We start from the raw sequence: 17,500 nt of genomic DNA, 5'->3' as shown, positions 1-17,500 counted from the left end.
GTTTGTTAGTTGCTAAATTTAATTAATGGGAAGGTGCTTATTATGAGAGCCTGCCGTCATTCCCGAGTGGGCGGCGGCGGCGGTGGTGGTGGCGGCGCGGGCCAGCCAACACTCACCGCGACGCCAGACAGTCCTCACTAGACAGCAACAAAATGCTAGTGTCAGGTGAGACTCAGATGTAGCGACTAAGAAGCGGCTAAAGAGCATGTGTGGTGTGGCCAAGGCGGCGGTGCGAGGGTGACCTGCTGGTGACCTCGTCCCTGTGTGAGTGTGGCATGACCTTGAGTGTGGCCGCGGTGTGGTGGTGGTGGTGGTGGTGGTGGTGGTGGTGGTAGCTGTGGTGGTATGACCCTCACGGGACGAGTCTCCGCTCACCCTGTCTTAAACTGCCACAATTATACAATACTCACAAATTCCAAGTGGAGTTTCTGAAAAGATGAGAACGAACACAACTAAATAACCAAATAACAATGTTTGATGTACAGTTAAGTGCCCTTCCTATATCCCTCCCTTGTCTCCTCATCCTCCTTTACCCTTCCCTCCCATCCTAGCCTTCCTACCGTCCCCTCCTGCTGTCAGTCTGTGTAGTGTGAGGCGGGAGTAAGTAGTAAGTGTTCACTACAGGGCTCGTCAATCCAGGTGGTGAAGTATGGTGCCTACAGACATTAGTTGAGGGTATTTAGTCAGTTTACAAGGATGATCAAAGGAGGTTATGCCACAGACCAACACTACCAGGAACACTACCACCACAAGCACCTGCGTCACCTGCCTCTCTCCGCCGCTTCACCTGTGGAGAAAGAGAGAGAGAGAGAGAGAGAGAGAGAGAGAGAGAGAGAGAGAGAGAGAGAGAGAGAGAGAGAGAGAGAGAGAGAGAGAGAGAGAGAGAGAGAGAGAGAGAGAGAATGTATAATAAAAGTGAAAAGGAGTTGAAAATTATATATTCAGAGAGAGAGAGAGAGAGAGAGAGAGAGAGAGCTGGTCTACCCCAACCCATTTAATTGGACACACACATTGAGGTTTATATGAATTTATTGGTACATTGTAAGCAATTTTATGGGGCATTCCTTATTTTTTCTATTTTTTCCCGTTCTCCCTTTATGAAATTCAAATGACTCGTAATTAACCATTTACCCACGCGATGAATAATAATAATGATAATGAACGACCCGCGCGAACAGAACGAGGCCACTCACTTAATTGGCGTCATTACGAGAGAGAAACAGTTTCGGCGCGCGATGTAATTTGAACTTGAAGTCGTCCAAAGCAAACCAGAGAAGTTGATTTTAGACTCCCGTTCGTTAGTGCTCCCCTTGGTGGGCGAGAAGCTCTACAGAAGGAGGAGGAGAAGGAGGAAGAAAGGTTGAAAGATACATGGGAGATAACTGGAAGGAGTAGGGATAGGAGAGCTGAGAGAAGGGAAGGTGTGAGTAGAAAGAGGAAGATCTAAGCTGGAGTAGAGAGCAGGAGTTAGGACCGGAAAATTTTATGTACATTGATATATCATTGTGTTAAGAGTTCATATTGATGGTGCTTTAGATCTGAATTATAGATGAAAATCGTGATAAAGCCGTTTAAGAAATTTTATTCTTTTTTTATTTATATTTTTATGGAGTCTTTGTTACTGGCAAAAACAAAAACAAAACAAAAGTATCCCATTTTGGGAGATTTACCGCGGTTTCACGACCCAGAAGAGTAGGAAAGAGCTTGTTTGGAAGGAAAGAACAGACTAAGACAAAAGAAAGGTTTGTAAAGAGAGCTGTAAATGAAAAATGCAGAATCTGAAGAGAGCAGAGAGATAGAAAATAAGAGAAAAAAATATTAAAGAAATAAAGGCTGAGATCAAGAAAGAACAGAAGGAGATATAAAGAAGTGATTCTTGATCCACTCCCTGTCTGAAATGTGGCACGACAGGTAACAAACAGTAACAAAACAGTCTCAGCGTGTCACTATAACATTCAGATGCGTTTCCTCTTGTCCGCATACGTATTCTCCGTGTCTCGTCTGTGTACCTGTATATCCTTACCTGCAGTCAGAGCGTGTTACCTGTAGTAAGTATGTCACGTATCACTAAGACTGGAGTGCTGCCTGTTGAAACGTTACGTATAAGATGCGTTACACACGAAGTCCCACTGTCACAGTGCTGGAGTCAAGACACAGTTGGGTTACGTAATGCCAGTCAGTCACACAGCATACAGACAGCATAGGACGCCTCTTCCATTTACTTAATATCCTTGTTCTAGCCTTCGTAATGGGTAGTAAATAAAATCTAAGGCCCTTGCGTACAGCCACCCATCCCTTCCTCATAGTAGATCCCTTCCCAGCCCAAAGAGATCCCTTCCTCCGTCTATCTCTTCTTTCTGCTTCCTCTCCTTCCTTTCTTCCTCTTTCCCCATTCCTTTCACGTATTCTTCCTCCCTCTCCGTCTCCGCTTGGCCGCAGATTTGTGGATTATTACGAGGAAGTCTGTGAGGCGCGGTGCTGGAGGAGGAGGAGGAGGAGGAGGAGAGGCAAAGGATCTTCACTGCTGAGACTATTTACCATCAAGCTGCTTCCTTCCTTCTTTCCTTGCTTCTTTATTTTCGTATTTCCTTTTCTCTGTTTGTTTTTCTTAATATTCGTGTATTTCTTTTCTTGCATTTTCTTTTGATTTTCTTGGTGTTCTTATTTTTCTTCTTCCATCTTTTTTTCTTTCTGTTCTCTTCGTTCTTGTTCTTGTCATGAATCTCTTTTCCTCTCTCTCCTTTTCTCCTTTCCTCTACTCAGCTCTCTCTCTTCTCTCCTCTCCTTTCCTTTCCTTTCCTTTCCTTTCCTTTCCTTTCCTTTCCTTTCCTCTCCTCTCCTCTCCTCTCCTCTCCTCTCCTTTCCTCTCCTCTCCTCTCCTCTCCTCTCCTCTCCTCTCCTCTCCTCTCCTCTCCTGTCCTCTCTGCCCCTCACTACTACTAATTAAAATTAATAAATGGATGACCTTTCATTGCAACAAATTAGTTCATTTCAGAATACCACGCGCGTGTTTTCATGAGTGCGATATACGATTATTATTATTATTATTATTATTATTATTATTATTATTATTATTATTATTATTATTATTATTATTATTATTATTATTATTATTATCATTATTATTATTATTATTGTTGTTGTTGTTGTTGTTATTGTTGATGATGATGTCGATGTTGTTGTTGTTGTTGTTGTTGTTGTTGTTGTTGTTGTTGTTGTTGTTGTTATCCTTATCTTTATCGTTATCGTTAACAGTAGCAATGAATAGAAGCGTAATCCTATCACACATATGCGTTGCTTTTATCACCAGGATGTTTATCGCATTTTCACACCAGACATGATTCAGTTTCCACATATCAGGCATTTTTAAAAAGTCCCTGAAAACTTCTCTGTGAGCTTTCCCATTGCCATCATGTAGGCCACCGCTCACCTCACGCTTCCAGGTAACAGCAGGTGTGCATGAGCCAGAATTGTAGGATGTCACGCCTGAGTTGTGAGCATGAGCAGAACAGGTGTTTTTCCCCCGGCATGTGCGCTGCTCTCTTAATTAACGTTCTCAGAGCAATACCACTAAACGCGGAACACAAAGGAATATAGATGAAGGAATGAAAACTATAGCAGACCTGTTCCTTCTTACAAGGTTGTTTGTGGGTATTACACTTTTCTTTGTGTCAAGGAAACTGGCCAAGGTCAAATAAAAAAATAAAAGGGGGTGTCTCACAATTTCATGTTCCTAATCTGAAATATAAAGTGAGAAGTACGATAGCATAGACGTTGGTTCTTTTCCGCCTACCGTTCCCGCAAGTCAGCGCTTTCAGAAAACGAGATACCGTGCAGTGTAGAGGAACTGCATGAAAAGAAATAGAAACTCTCAATATCGTCACTTCCATTCGGTGCCAGGGAACCAACGACAGCCTCGGTAAAGTGACGTTTCATTGGTGTGCCTGAGCGAATATCACAGCACCTCAGCAGGAGTCCAGATACTTACCCGGTCTGTTTGTGAAAGCTTTACGTGTTGTCCTCTTGGCGACATTAGCAGGCAAAGAGTTCCAAACGCTGACAGACCGATTAAAAATGTCTATATATGACGAGAATCTTTTACGAATTATTTTAAGGATGTCATGTCTCCTTATTGAATTTTTATCTACCAGTTGTAAAAAATGAAATAAAAAAAAAGTCACCCAAAAAATAATGCTACCGAATCTTTTTAATATTTTAGACACTGCTGAATTATCTAGCATTCTTTGTTTCGAAATGCTGAACTGACTTGTTTTACTGAGACTTTTCTTCATAATAAACATAATAATTTGAGATTTCCTGCGTTTATAACTCTTCCTAGCTTTTCAGTATTTTTTTAATCTGGGTAACAAAACTCCACGCCTCGTATTCCGTCTGATAATGGAGGAGAGGGGAAAAAAACTGAAGGATTTAAGAGAGCGATCGAATGAAGGAGGAATAAGACAAGAAAAAAGTGGCAAGATGGAGAGATGAAATGAAAAAATAAAAAATAATCGTTAGGAGGATAGACCATGAAGAAAGAACTAGATGGGATGAGGGAAATAATACAGGAGAAGGAAACGAGCTGAATAAAGAGAGTAGAGAACGAAGAATATGAGGAGGAAATGAAACAGGAGACGGCAGGGAAAGTGGAATTGGAGAAGGAAGGAAGGAATATAAGTATGCAGGAGATGAGGAAGGGATGGAGGGACGTAGGCAAGGAAGAATGAATAGGGTGAAAGGGCCACTGGGAAGGGGGAGGGGATCAGGAGAGGGAAGGAGGAGTGAAATAATCGCTTCGAACCCATTCATTTAAATGTGTGTGTGTGTGTGTGTGTGTGTGTGTGTGTGTGTGTGTGTGTGTGTGTGTGTGTGTGTGTGTGTGTGTGGCCTTCACTATTTCAAGAGCGATACACTAGCGTACGAAACACACACTTTCAAACAAACACACACACACACACACACACACGGGAAAAACTCTCTCTCTCTCTCTCTCTCTCTCTCTCTCTCTCTCTCTCTCTCTCTCTCTCTCTCTCTCTCTCTCTCTCTCTCTCTCTCTCTCTCTCTCTCTCTCTCTCTCTCTCTCTCTCAAAAACAAGTTACATCATCCAGGCACCATCTCCATCTCGATCCCAGGATTTCCATCACAGCGTCTTCCACAACTAACCCGTCAACAACTTAAAGGAGAATTTACGAGTACCGTCCATCTCTGCCCACCTCCAACACTACTCAGTACACTCCCTCCCGCGGCAGCAGCAAGAAGTGCGGTCGAGGCTCCTTCATGATTTGTAGGGGCAGGAACACGCCTTCGAGCATTCACACCCTGGCATGGGGCGTTGAGAAGAGGAGGAGGAGAAGGAGGAAGAGGAGGAAAGGAAGATCATTCGAATACCTCTTCTTACCGTGAATAGTGGAGTGAACAGGCGTGTGTGTGTGTGCCTGCGTGTGTCTGTGGCTGATGAACGTGATATGAGGGAATGTGGAGTGTCAGGTGGAGGCTGAAAGTGTGTATGACGGGGGTAAGTTCTGGGAAGGTGTGCTGGTGGTAATGGAAGGCATAGGTGTGGGTGATAAGAGGCGAAAGGAAGGTGCGATAAAGGAAGGCAGAGACTTTAGGAGGCTGTGAGGTGAGGAATTGAGGAAGGCGGCGGCGAGATACGTAGTGATAGAAAGTGTACAGGTAGGGTGTAAAGTGTGTGTGAGGAGAGGCTGTAAAGATACGTGGAGAGAGAGAGAGAGAGAGAGAGAGAGAGAGAGAGAGAGAGAGAGAGCGACGTCCTTCATCTTCAACTGGATTTCCCTCAGGTAACCAAGATTCTAAGAGTGTCTCGTGGCTTCACTGTGTCTCCGAAGCCTTTGAAGCCTCGCTATTTATCCAAAAGAAGCTCGTATTCTTGCTCGTCTGATTCTTCCAGGGTCTGTCTGTCTCTGTCTTTCCTTGTGGCCATTAACTCTTTTGTGTGTTTGTTACGTTTTGTTTTAGTGTGTGTGTGTGTGTGTGTGTGTGTGTGTGTGTGTAAACTGTAAAAGTATTTTCACTTTAATTGAAATGCCTCTCTCTCTCTCTCTCTCTCTCTCTCTCTCTCTCTCTCTCTCTCTCTCTCTCTCTCTCTCTCTCTCTCTCTCTCTCTCTCTCTCTCTCTCTCTCTCTCTCTCTCTCTCTCTCTCTCTCTCTCTCTCTCTCTCTCTCTCTCTCTCTCTCTTACATTGACACCATTTGCATAAAATCACGTACGTGTTGTCATGTTTTAATTAGGTTTGAATGTGAGTGTATATGTCTGTGTGTGTGTGTGTGTGTGTGTGTGTGTGTGTGTGTGTGTGTGTGTGTGTGTGACTGTGTGTGTGTATGCAGTTGTAATACTCCGCCGTGGTGTATACATGTTAGCGTTTTCATCCTTTATTTTTAGTGTTATAAGAGGAAAGTTTAGCCTCTGTGTTCTGTGTGGGATTTGCTGTGATGAAAATGCAAATCTCCCTCTCGACACACATAATGCATGATGAGGAACAGCTTCACTTGTCTGTCGAGGCTGCTGCTCATGTTGATGCTGCTCACGCTGATGCTGGTGCTTATACTGGGGGTGGTTGTGGTGGTGGTGGTGGTGGTGGTGGAATTGCTATTTGTTGTTGTGGTGGCGAATTACAATGTTTGCATAATGAAGGTACCCCCCAAAAAAGGTAGTTAGATAAAAAATAGATTTGGTGTGTTGCTGTATTTGTTGTTGTTGGTAATGGTGGTGGTGGTAGTGGTGGTGACTGTGGTGGAGGTGCGGTCGTGGTGTTGCTTTGCTGTTATTGTTCTTGTTATGATGAGTAGATTCCTCCTAGGCATCTATATAGGAAGACAGTCTTGGCTTCATCCAGTGTCCTTTTCAGAATTCAAATAAAGAAATGGAGGCGTATACTTATTGTTTGCAGTGAGTGATGACACGTGCTTGGAGAGGAGGGTGATAGAACTGGACAGGGCAACAGGAATACGAAAGAAGAGGTTTATGGATGGACTGAAGGATGTGATGGGTGTAACAGAAGCAGCTGAAGACAGAGTATGGTGGAGATAAGTGATCAGCTGTACTATCTAAAGAGAAGTCGGAATGATTGAATACTTACTGGTTCTTTGACTCTCTAGCGCTTTACTTGCTCGTGTAATCGAATGCCTTGATTTTGATGGAGCTTCGTTACTTGTTGTTCATATATTTACCACTCGGTTTTCATGGACACGCATCAAGTTCAAGTATTCCCGACACACACACACACACATACACACACACACACACACACAAAGCATCACTTATAAAATTGTCCATATGATTAAGCCGCATGTACCCTAACACTTATTATGAAAGTAGAGCATTTCCACATAAATAAAACGCTGGGAAACCATAATAATCTTTCCATTTAATGTGAAATGTTGTACTCCTGGCTCCATTATGTAATGTGTAGTACCTCTATGTGAGATAATTATATCGTTTTTAAGCTCCCATAGTAAATGTTGCCAGGCAACACCAACGCGACTCATCATCCAGAAAATTGCCTCAAGCGGTGGCGACAAACTGTCTGACAAACACCCGGCCCCTCACTCACCGTTTGGTTAGGGAGTGTTATCATTGTTACGGATTGTTGCTACTGCTCTTGTTGTTGTTTTGTTGTTTTTGCTATTGTTACTACTACTAAATTTTACTACTACTACTACTACTACTACTACTACTACTACTACTACGGACGCCATCACCTTGCAGGCAGATTTGGATAGGATGAAGGAATGGACAGACAAATGGCAAATGCAGTTTAATATCAACAAATGCAAAGTACGTAGCGTAAAGTAGAGGAAACCCACGCAGTAGGTACACAATAAACAACGAAGCTCTGGTAGGTTAGGGTACGAAAAAGATTTAGGAATTATAGTTAGCCCTGAACTCCGACTAAGAAATCAATGCATAGTGGCCAGAAACAAAGCGAATATGATATTAAGATTAATTTTTAAGAGTGTTAAAAGTAGAAGCTCCGAAGTAATATTAAAGTTATATTTGGCGCTGGTCACACCTCATCTAGACTACGCTGTGCAGTTCTGGTCCCCACATTACATATGTCTATTAGAATCAGTACAAAAGAGAGTGACTAAAAGGATACAGATGAGGCATTCCTTATGAAGCAAGATTAAAGCTGTTAAATTTACATTCTGTAGGTTAAGAGGGGATCTGAAAGAAGTCTTTAAGTGGTATAAAGGTTATAACAAGGGGGATGTAAGCAAAATTCTTAGGATCAGCAACCAGGATAGAATAAGAAATAACGGGTTCAAGCTTGAAAAATTTAGGTATAAAAAAGAGATAGGAAGAAACTGGTTCTCAAATCGAGTGGTAGATGAATGTAAAGGACTCAGTAATCTAGTTGTTAGTGCTGAGTCATTAGGGAGGTTTAAGAGAAGATTAGACAGATTTATGGATGAGGATGATGGTGGAAACAGGTATATTCAATACATGATGGCTTCTTGCAGCTTCCCTTATTTCTTATGTTCTTATGTTCTTATGTACTACTACTACTTCACTATTACAACCACCACCAATCTTTTTTTCATTATTATTATTATTATTATTATTATTATTGTTATTATTATTATTATTATTATTATTATTATTGTTGTTGTTATTATTATTATATTCCTGTCATAACCATTTTTCTCTCGTCCTTTTCCACCACCACCACCACCATCACCACCACTACCACCACCACCATCATCATAACTGAACACGACACGCCGGTTTGCCTGTTTGCTCTGCTCAATAGGACATAAAAAGGCTTACCGGCATAACTCGCGTGGGCTACAAATAATTACAATGGAGTGTCGCATCACATAACACAACAACAACATGCCGAACAGCAACACGCGCCACCTGAGTCGAGTACTGACCTGTTTGCCAAAGTAAATCGGATAAAATACACGTTTCATATCGCACCTATTGTAAGCAAACAAGGGGGAGGCGACCAAAAGAGCAATGCGGCGTCCCCGGGTTCAGTGGACACACACACACACACACACACACACACACACACACACACACACACACACACACACACACACACACACACACACACACACACACACACACACACACACACACACACACACACACACACACACACACACACACACACACACACACACACACACACACACACACACACACACACACACACACACACACACACATATTCAAGCATTTAAACGCATGGATGTACACTAACTAAAACACACTGGCCATTAACACACACACACACACACACACACACACACACACACACACACACACACACACACACCTTCCCTCCACTAATTAAATTTCTCGTCTCCCACAGGTGCGGCGAGGATGGTGTTTGTCCCGCAGGCAGGTAAGCTCAACCAGGCTCTCCTTGTAACCTTGTTTGTCTCCACGAAAGGCTCCAGCGGCGCAGCGGAGGCCTCTGGGGACTTTGTGTGACACTTTGTGTGCTACTCTGATACCCCTGAGAACTTTGCCGAATCCATCCTAAGACCTCATCACTGAGTCTTGTTATTCTTTTATATGAATTTCCTTGTTTATTATGTACCTTTCATATTTTGGATTGTGATCTATCGTTGACTTTCCTCATTATTTTTATACGAGGGTAGTATAGTTGGGGTTGTGTTTGTGTCTTTCTTTAGGCGCTTCTTTCACATCGTAATCACAGCAGGATTGTCTCTGCCCTCCAAGCAGTGAAAGAAGTGTGTGGTTAGCATGTGCAGGGTTTGTGAGTAAAGTATTGTTGCAAAGGGCCGGACAGCACAGCCTGATGTATTGGATGATAGCTGTTGCCTCGCATGTTGAGAAACAGTAGGTAGCGGCAGCATTGTAGGGTATTGTACTACATAGTTTATAAAACATACGAGAGAAATATAAAGTTACCCATATGAAGGAAAGAAAACCTAGCTGATTGCCGCTATCAAGGCGAAACTTCATGTCAGTATGTGAGTTGAACTGGATTCGGTGTATAGTGTTGTAGTGCAGCAGTACGTATATACTCTGCTAGCCTGGTTGCCGCGCGTGCTGTGCTTAGCCAACCTCATCTTTCCTCCTGTGCGCTGGATGAAAGTGAGCCCCCCACATTACTGTCCATCATGGAAGGTGGGTTCGCCGTCAATCTTTGGCAGGCACTGTGTGTGTCTGGGCGAGGCGCCATTCACTACTGACGTGGGAATCCCTGGAGGCAAGAAGTACGCCCCCTCAGGAGCGTGTGTTGCATCCAATAGGAAATTTTCTTCACGCGTTGGTGTTGTCACGTCGCGAGGAGCCACCTGGTGGGTTTTTCTGGAAACAAGTGTGCCCCTTATCCCCTGTTTTCTGCAGCGGGCGTGACCTGCTTGGGTGATGTGAGGCATGAGTGTTGGCACTTCTACGCGTGACAACGCTGCAGGAATATGTATTTTTGCAGCCTCAAGACTGAGCCTCTTAGTGTCCATGGTGTGAGGTGGTGTGAGTGGAAGGACTGGCCGCGGTGCCTGCAGGTTTAGAATCAGCACCGCCAGCCTCATTAACGGGTCAGGGCAACGAGGTAATTTTTAGCAAGACCAGGATGCCGTGTTTCCATGGTCGACCCGTCATTAGGGGAACATGCAAAGTATAGATTTGGCAAGCGAGCGGCAGTGGAATATTCATCTAGGAAAATGGCGCTAATCGCTGCTCCGTTTTTTTTATCGCAACAGCTGATGCCTCAGGTAACGACACGAGGCTCCAGAAAAGAGTGGCGCGATACATAAGAGTGTGTAAGAAGTTTGGCAGCCTCCCTGTGTCTCGTGTGTCGCGGGGCCGCCATGCAGGTCTTCCCTCGCTCCGTGATGAGGTGGTGCAGCGCCTCGGCAAAGTTATTCTGCAAGTCTCAAACATGAAAGCCGCGCAGACCAAAGCCACTTCATGGAGCCCTCACGCCAGCTGCTTTAGATTGGCCCCGCTGCTCCACCTAACACAACCACCCCGCCCATCCATGGTTGGGTACAGAGCACCACCTGGTGTTCTGCTGTCTATAGAAATTCATTATACATTTCTCTCTCCCTCTCTCTCTCTCTCTCTCTCTCTCTCTCTCTCTCTCTCTCTCTCTCTCTCTCTCTCTCTCTCTCTCTCTCTCTCTCTCTCTCTCTCTCTCTCTCTCTCTCTCTCTCTCTCTCTCTCTCTCTCTCTCTCTCTCTCTCTCTCTCTCTCTCACATACACACACACACACACACACACACACACACACACACACACACACACACACACACACACACACACACACACACACACACACACACACACCTTTGCTTATATCAACCCCCGTCACACGCAGTTTTATAGATATCCAATCACTCGTGAAATGTAATATGACACTCAATGGTGGAAACAAATCACAGATGGTGACCGCTGGGGAAAAGTGAATATATATATATATATATATATATATATATATATATATATATATATATATATATATATATATATATATATATATATATATATATATATATATATATATATATATATATATATATATATATATATATATATATATATATATATATATATATATATATATAATGAAATGTGTGTGTGTGTGAGTGTGTGTGCGTGTGTGTACTGGAATCGTGAAAACATTGATGCTGTGATGGTTTAATTAATTTGTTTGAGACCGCATTCCTAATATTTATATAAGACTACATGCTTCCGCAGCGTTTAGATTTCGTATGTTTTCACCGCACTAATAATTATGTGTGTGTGTGTGTGTGTGTGTGTGTGTGTGTGTGTGTGTGTGTGTGTGTGTGTGTGTGTGTGTGTGTGTGTGTGTGTGTGTGTGTGTGTGTGTATGTCTGTGTGTGTGTGTGTATGTGGGCTGTTTGTGTTGTTTGTGCGTATGTTTGGTCGCAGGTAATACCGCCACGTAGGAGTGAACAAAACACGTTATTCACAGCTGATTAATTTTCATGTAAATATTTATTTGGGAGGGAATTAGATGGCGGGCTTTTTTGTGAAGACCATAAGAGGGTTCAATGGGGAGAGGTGGGGCGGGGAGGGGATGAGAGAGGGAGAGTACAGCTGTGGTGGAGGCAGTTTGATGTATGGGTAGGTGGGCTTGGTGGGTGTGCTTCTCCCCTCCCTCTCCCTCCGTCCCTCGTTAATTATTCTCCGCATGTGAATGTGTGTGTGTGTGTGTGTGTGTGTGTGTGTGTGTGTGTGTGTGTGTGTGTGTGTGTGTGTGTGTGTGTATGATTTGCTGGCCTAATTTCATCACTGCATGGCATTGAGCATACGACTTATTACTAGTTTAGGTCCACGAGATCAGTTATGAGCGGCACATCTGCCTCGTATTGTCCGATGATTATTGAAACTCGGCTGATCATTGTGCCCCGGAAATGAGAACAAGCAGGGGCGGGCAGGACTTTCGATCATTGCCTGATTCATTCGTTCATTGAGGATCTAGCCACTTAATTTTTCCACCTCCCCTGACCTCCCTTTCATTTATTAATTATGCACAAAGTTGGTGGTAATTATAATGTCCTTTTGTTTAATTCTTGTTAGTAATTTGATTCTATTTATGTATTCATTTCTATATTCAGTGATTTGTTTATTTAGTTAATAGACTGATTGGCTGATTTATTTTTCGCTTTCCTTGTCATTTGTCCTCGTCCTACATTATTAATTTATTCCATTAATATTATTTTTCTCATCCCTTTTATTCTCTTTCTTATTGTTGTCTTTTTTTTGTATTATTCTTTGTCCCTTGCTTTCTTCTCTCGCTAACGACCGTCTTTTCGTCCCACTTCCTATCCTCCGTGCCTGCTCCTTTTTTCTCTCTCATTTTAATTCCCTCTCCCTTTGATAATTATCTCTGCATTTTCTTCCTTCCATTTTCTCCCTTCCTTCCCTCTTTCCATACCCTCTCCTTCCACGTCATTTCCTTAATTTCGAAACCATTATACCTCCTCCTGTACCTCCTCCTCCTCCTCCTCCTCTTCCTCTTCTTACCTAGCTCTGTGCACAGTTACACACCCACATATCTTCTCCTTTATCTTCCCCATTTCCCCTCCGCTCCTCCCTTCCTGACGACCCCACACACCACCTCCCTTTAATCTCCTTCCACCCTCACACCCCAACACAGCATCAGTAGTGGTACTCCCAACACACTCCTCATACTCCACACTCCCTCTTCAATCCTCTCTCTCTCTCTCATCTTAACGCTGATCCACAGCCTTCCCTCATCTCAGCTGCCTCTTGGTGCCAAAAGCCATATTCTCTATGTATGAGAGTCTGTCGGTCCCTCGCAGCGGTACAAATGGAAACGGGGCAGTGGTGGAGGACGAGGAGGAAAAAGAGGATAGGAAATTGCCGGGGGGATAATAAGCCAACAAGGAGAGAAAATAGTAGATGAATGGGAGAAGGGCACGAGGAATATTAGCCAACGGTGAATGGGAGGGTGGGAGGAAAAATGAAAGGAGGAAAAGAAGCTGGATAGACGGGAGGAAGAAGGATTAGAGAGAGAGAGAGAGAGAGAGAGAGAGAGAGAGAGAGAGAGAGAGAGAGAGAGAGAGAGAGAGAGAGAGAGAGAGAGATACGGACTAACAGGCAGGCAGACAGACAGATAGACGGTAATGGAAGTACTTAGTAAGGTAGAAGACAGAGAGAGAGAGAGAGAGAGAGAGAGAGAGAGAGAGAGAGAGAGAGAGAGAGAGAGAGAGAGGGGGGTGGAGTTAATGGGAGTACTTAGTTTGCTCGTTAGAGAGAGAGAGAGAGAGAGAGAGAGAGAGAGAGAGAGAGAGAGAGAGAGAGAGAGAGAGAGAGAGAGAGAGAGAGAGAGAGAGAGAATATATATATGGGAGTTTCGCTAAGGTGTGTGTGTGTGTGTGTGTGTGTGTGTGTGTGTGTGTGTGTGTAATGGAAGGTAGAAGGGACGGGAAAGGACCAGCAGAGAGCGAGGCTGAATGCCCTTTAGGACGTAGGCCCATAAGTGGCGGCGGAATGGGTGAGAGGGCCTGTGTTAGCTGGATACATAAAGTGAAAATGTCAGAGAAAAGGTGTCGATCGAAGATACAGATGGCGCCTCGTGCATCGATACTTTATTCGTCCACTGTTAGACACATTGACAGTAATTTTTAGGCGCTTAGTTTTATTTCATTTAACTTGTATCTATTTGATTTAAAGTAATTTTATTTTATTGGGGTTCTATCTTATGTTGGTTATTACTTCATTCATCGTTCTTCCAACATTAGACAGGCACTCATACACTGATTTTTTTTTCTTCGATCAATCTTGATATAAAACGTCTCTAAAACGTCTCACTATTTCTGCTCCAAAGATAAAAGAAAGTGTGACGTAATCTACATCGAGTGGACGTAAGATAATGATAATTACGGAACAATGAGATGAGAACTTGTAAAACTACTTGAGCACCCTAAAAAAAAAAGGGCTCCAGTAGGTAAGTTAAGTAAAAAGTTGTGTTGTTTGAGGAGATAATAGCGTTACTCTTATCTCTTGTGTGTCTTAAGATTGCAGAGTTTTCATGCAGTCAGTGAAGCACAAAGATATCCTGAACAAGTGGGAAGAGCAGACTGCAGTAGTTGTGTTAAGTAGAAGGCTTGGCGTCACTCTTATCTCTCGGGTGGCTTAATAGTGCAATTTTCATGCGGACCGTGAGGCGCAAAGATATTTATATACTTTTTTTCTTTTTTTTTACATATGAGGGGTCCTGAATAACGAACAACTGGGAAGAACACACTGCAGCAATTGCGTTAAGTAGAATCGCTGGTCTTTTAGTTACATGCTGAGGTAACATAACGCGTTCACATTGATAAACTCCTGCTGGGGAAGTGGAAAAAACATGTTCTCTTTCTTATCGCCACTGACTCACGTTTGGTTCACGCAACTCTACAAGGAACATTTCCCGTAAACTTTCCGCCAGATAAGCAGACACGCTCTTTTTTTTTTTATCGCAGTTTCATGCACAAAGTTAGCGGATAAGAAGGAAATATTCAGCTTACTGCATACCTGCATTACTTCAGTTTGCAAGTTTCCTGTGAGGCTTAAAACTACTTGGTGGAAAAGTGGCAAACATTGAGCTTTTCTTTATCAGACGCCGCGCCGTCACCTACCAAACATTACGCAAACACTTCCACTTACACAATATTTAAGTGCATGAGTTGAAAAGTGAATTGCTCGGGAACACTCTTGATAGAGCACAGACAATATGAAAAGAAAGAACTATTTTTTTTGGTATGATTTTTTGTTCTTATATAAGACAGATAAAAAAAGTGAACAAACATATATTTTTGTGTTCACGTAATAGAGAACATGAAGCACCTTGCATACAGTCATCGGTAACAGGTGTTCCAGTGCAACACCGCAACACACCTCAGATGACCACCGTTTGGTATACACGAGTCTTTGCTCTAATCTAAAACGCTACAGTTTTATTTATTTTCATTTTCATTTTGTAACCAGAAACTGCAATAGTTCCTTGGCCCCACGACTCTTTCTCTCAACACAAAACTCGTCTTTTTACTCCGGTTTTTTTTTTTCCTGTTAAACATTGTTAGCTGAACAGCTCCCATCTCACACGAAACTTTGGCATCTTTGCTCTTTTTCGTGCGAGAAGTAACAAAAGACATTTACCTCGAACTAAAATACAAATTAGTGTTTAATGTAATTCACCTGAGAGAGAGTAAACCTGAAATTCTCTTTATTGCTTATATACATCTCATAAAAAAGAGGGTTTAGGCCTAAGGCTATAATAAGGGAAGAAAAATCTCGCTGTGTACGCAACCTCCTTCAGAGAGACGAGTGGTGGAGTCAAAAGGACAAAAACCAATTTAGTTCTTCAGATGACTTCATGAAAGAAGTAAAAGTCGTGGAGAGGAAACTTTTCTTTATTTTACTTTTTTTGAAAGATTTTCCAGTAGAGGATTAAATAAGTGCGACGTTAAAAGAAAAAAAAAGCACATCAAAACGAGTGAAATGTAAAAAAAAGGCAGGTTTTTTCGAGCTTAACAAATTTTCCAGTAAAGCTCTGTGTACGTACGGCATCTCACTAAAGTCAGAAGTCATAGAAAGGTGGATCTGATGCCACTTTTTTGTAATGTTCATAGAAATCCTTAAGCTCCTAGTATTGTGCATAGGTATAATGTTTAACAAGCACCATAAGACGTAGGAATGAATTAATTACACACACACACACACACACACACACACACACACACACACACACACACACACACACACACACACACACACACACACACACACACACACACACACACACACACACGTAAATATTGCCACCATATTTCCACCGAAGCATTGAGTTGTTATGATGTCTAGTACACAACGATAATAAAAAAAAAAACGTAGGAAAGTATTTTCTAACGTGAAACCACATGATTACGACTAAGATACTGGATAAAAGTAAAGTTGAATACATGTTGTTATGAAAGAGAACGGGAAAACATGAGAGATGAACTTTCAGAGTATATCAATTTCATTATCAACATTTTCACTGCTATTTACTTGAAGTGTTTCCCTCATCGCAAAACACTTCGAGACGTTTCTTATTGTTCTGCACGCATTTTGAATCATCCTGTTAGCCAAGCACTGGATAATTTACTCGTTTCATTTTCTTTTCTATCTCACAGTTGCTCTAAAAGGTTTTATACAGCGTTTTTAGTACCGTGGCTTGTTACATATGGTATTAAAAGACTCTAAGACCCTGAACAATTGTAGTTATGTTCTTGCAAGTTAATAACACATAAAGAATATTTGAGAACGTTTGAGAAATCCTCGGTAAACATGAATATGAGTGAGAATTAAATGTTTATGCTGAACACCTGTTTGTTTCCTGAGGGTTGTGTTGTGTTTCCTGTTGTCCTCCTCCATCATTGCAGCCATTCCGGTCCATTAGGCGAGCCACGACTAATTAGCACTTGCATGAACGGAAAAACAAAATGGTAATAAGGAATTGTTTTTGTCGACAGTGCAATACTCGGTAAAAAAAAAAAAAAAAAAAAAAAGATAAAAAAAGAAATCATCACTTTGTTTATCCTTATGCGTGTAACTTATTTTGTACGTGTCTGTGTGTGTATGTGTCTGTTGGGGGGAGGGGAAGGGGAGGGAAAGGGGTGGCGGATGTTTTGTTCCTGTTTGCTGCCTAGATGCGTCTGTCTATAGGTGCCTTTCAGCTTGTGTATCTCCGTGTTTTTAGGAGTGGGCTTATTTGTAGGCCTGAATGAGTGGATTGCTGTGTGTACGTTTCTGTAGATGTTCCCGTGTTTGACTGTCTATCTGTCTAGTTATTTATCTGTATTTGTCTCTCTGTCTATCTGTCTATCTAATCTGTCAATTTATCTGTATCTATTTATCTATTTATCTATTTGAATGTCGGTCTGTCTTTCGATCTGTCTGTCTGTATATATCTCATTTATTTGTATTTGTATATCTACCATCTATATTCTCTAAATATCTGAAATATATATCTACATCT

General features: G+C 42.3%; 1 long non-coding RNA gene across 3 annotated transcripts in view; it reads left to right on the top strand.

The window, feature by feature from the left end:
• Positions 1 to 17,500, top strand: part of LOC135104182 (uncharacterized) — a 143,542-nt gene that overhangs the window by 67,393 nt on the left and 58,649 nt on the right. For 2 of the 3 annotated variants that reach the window (XR_010270324.1, XR_010270325.1), the window contains one exon: positions 9,346 to 9,378. This is a non-coding gene — a long non-coding RNA (uncharacterized LOC135104182). Of the gene's footprint in view, positions 1 to 9,345; positions 9,379 to 10,708; positions 11,399 to 17,500 lie in introns of those variants that run through there. The other variant, XR_010270323.1, reaches the window with a different exon arrangement.

This window comes from Scylla paramamosain, chromosome 10 (genome assembly GCF_035594125.1).
Source record: "Scylla paramamosain isolate STU-SP2022 chromosome 10, ASM3559412v1, whole genome shotgun sequence".
Classification (NCBI taxonomy): domain Eukaryota; kingdom Metazoa; phylum Arthropoda; class Malacostraca; order Decapoda; family Portunidae; genus Scylla; species Scylla paramamosain.
The sequence above is the reverse complement of the archived record's forward strand: the minus strand, read 5'-3'. Positions and strand labels throughout refer to the sequence as shown.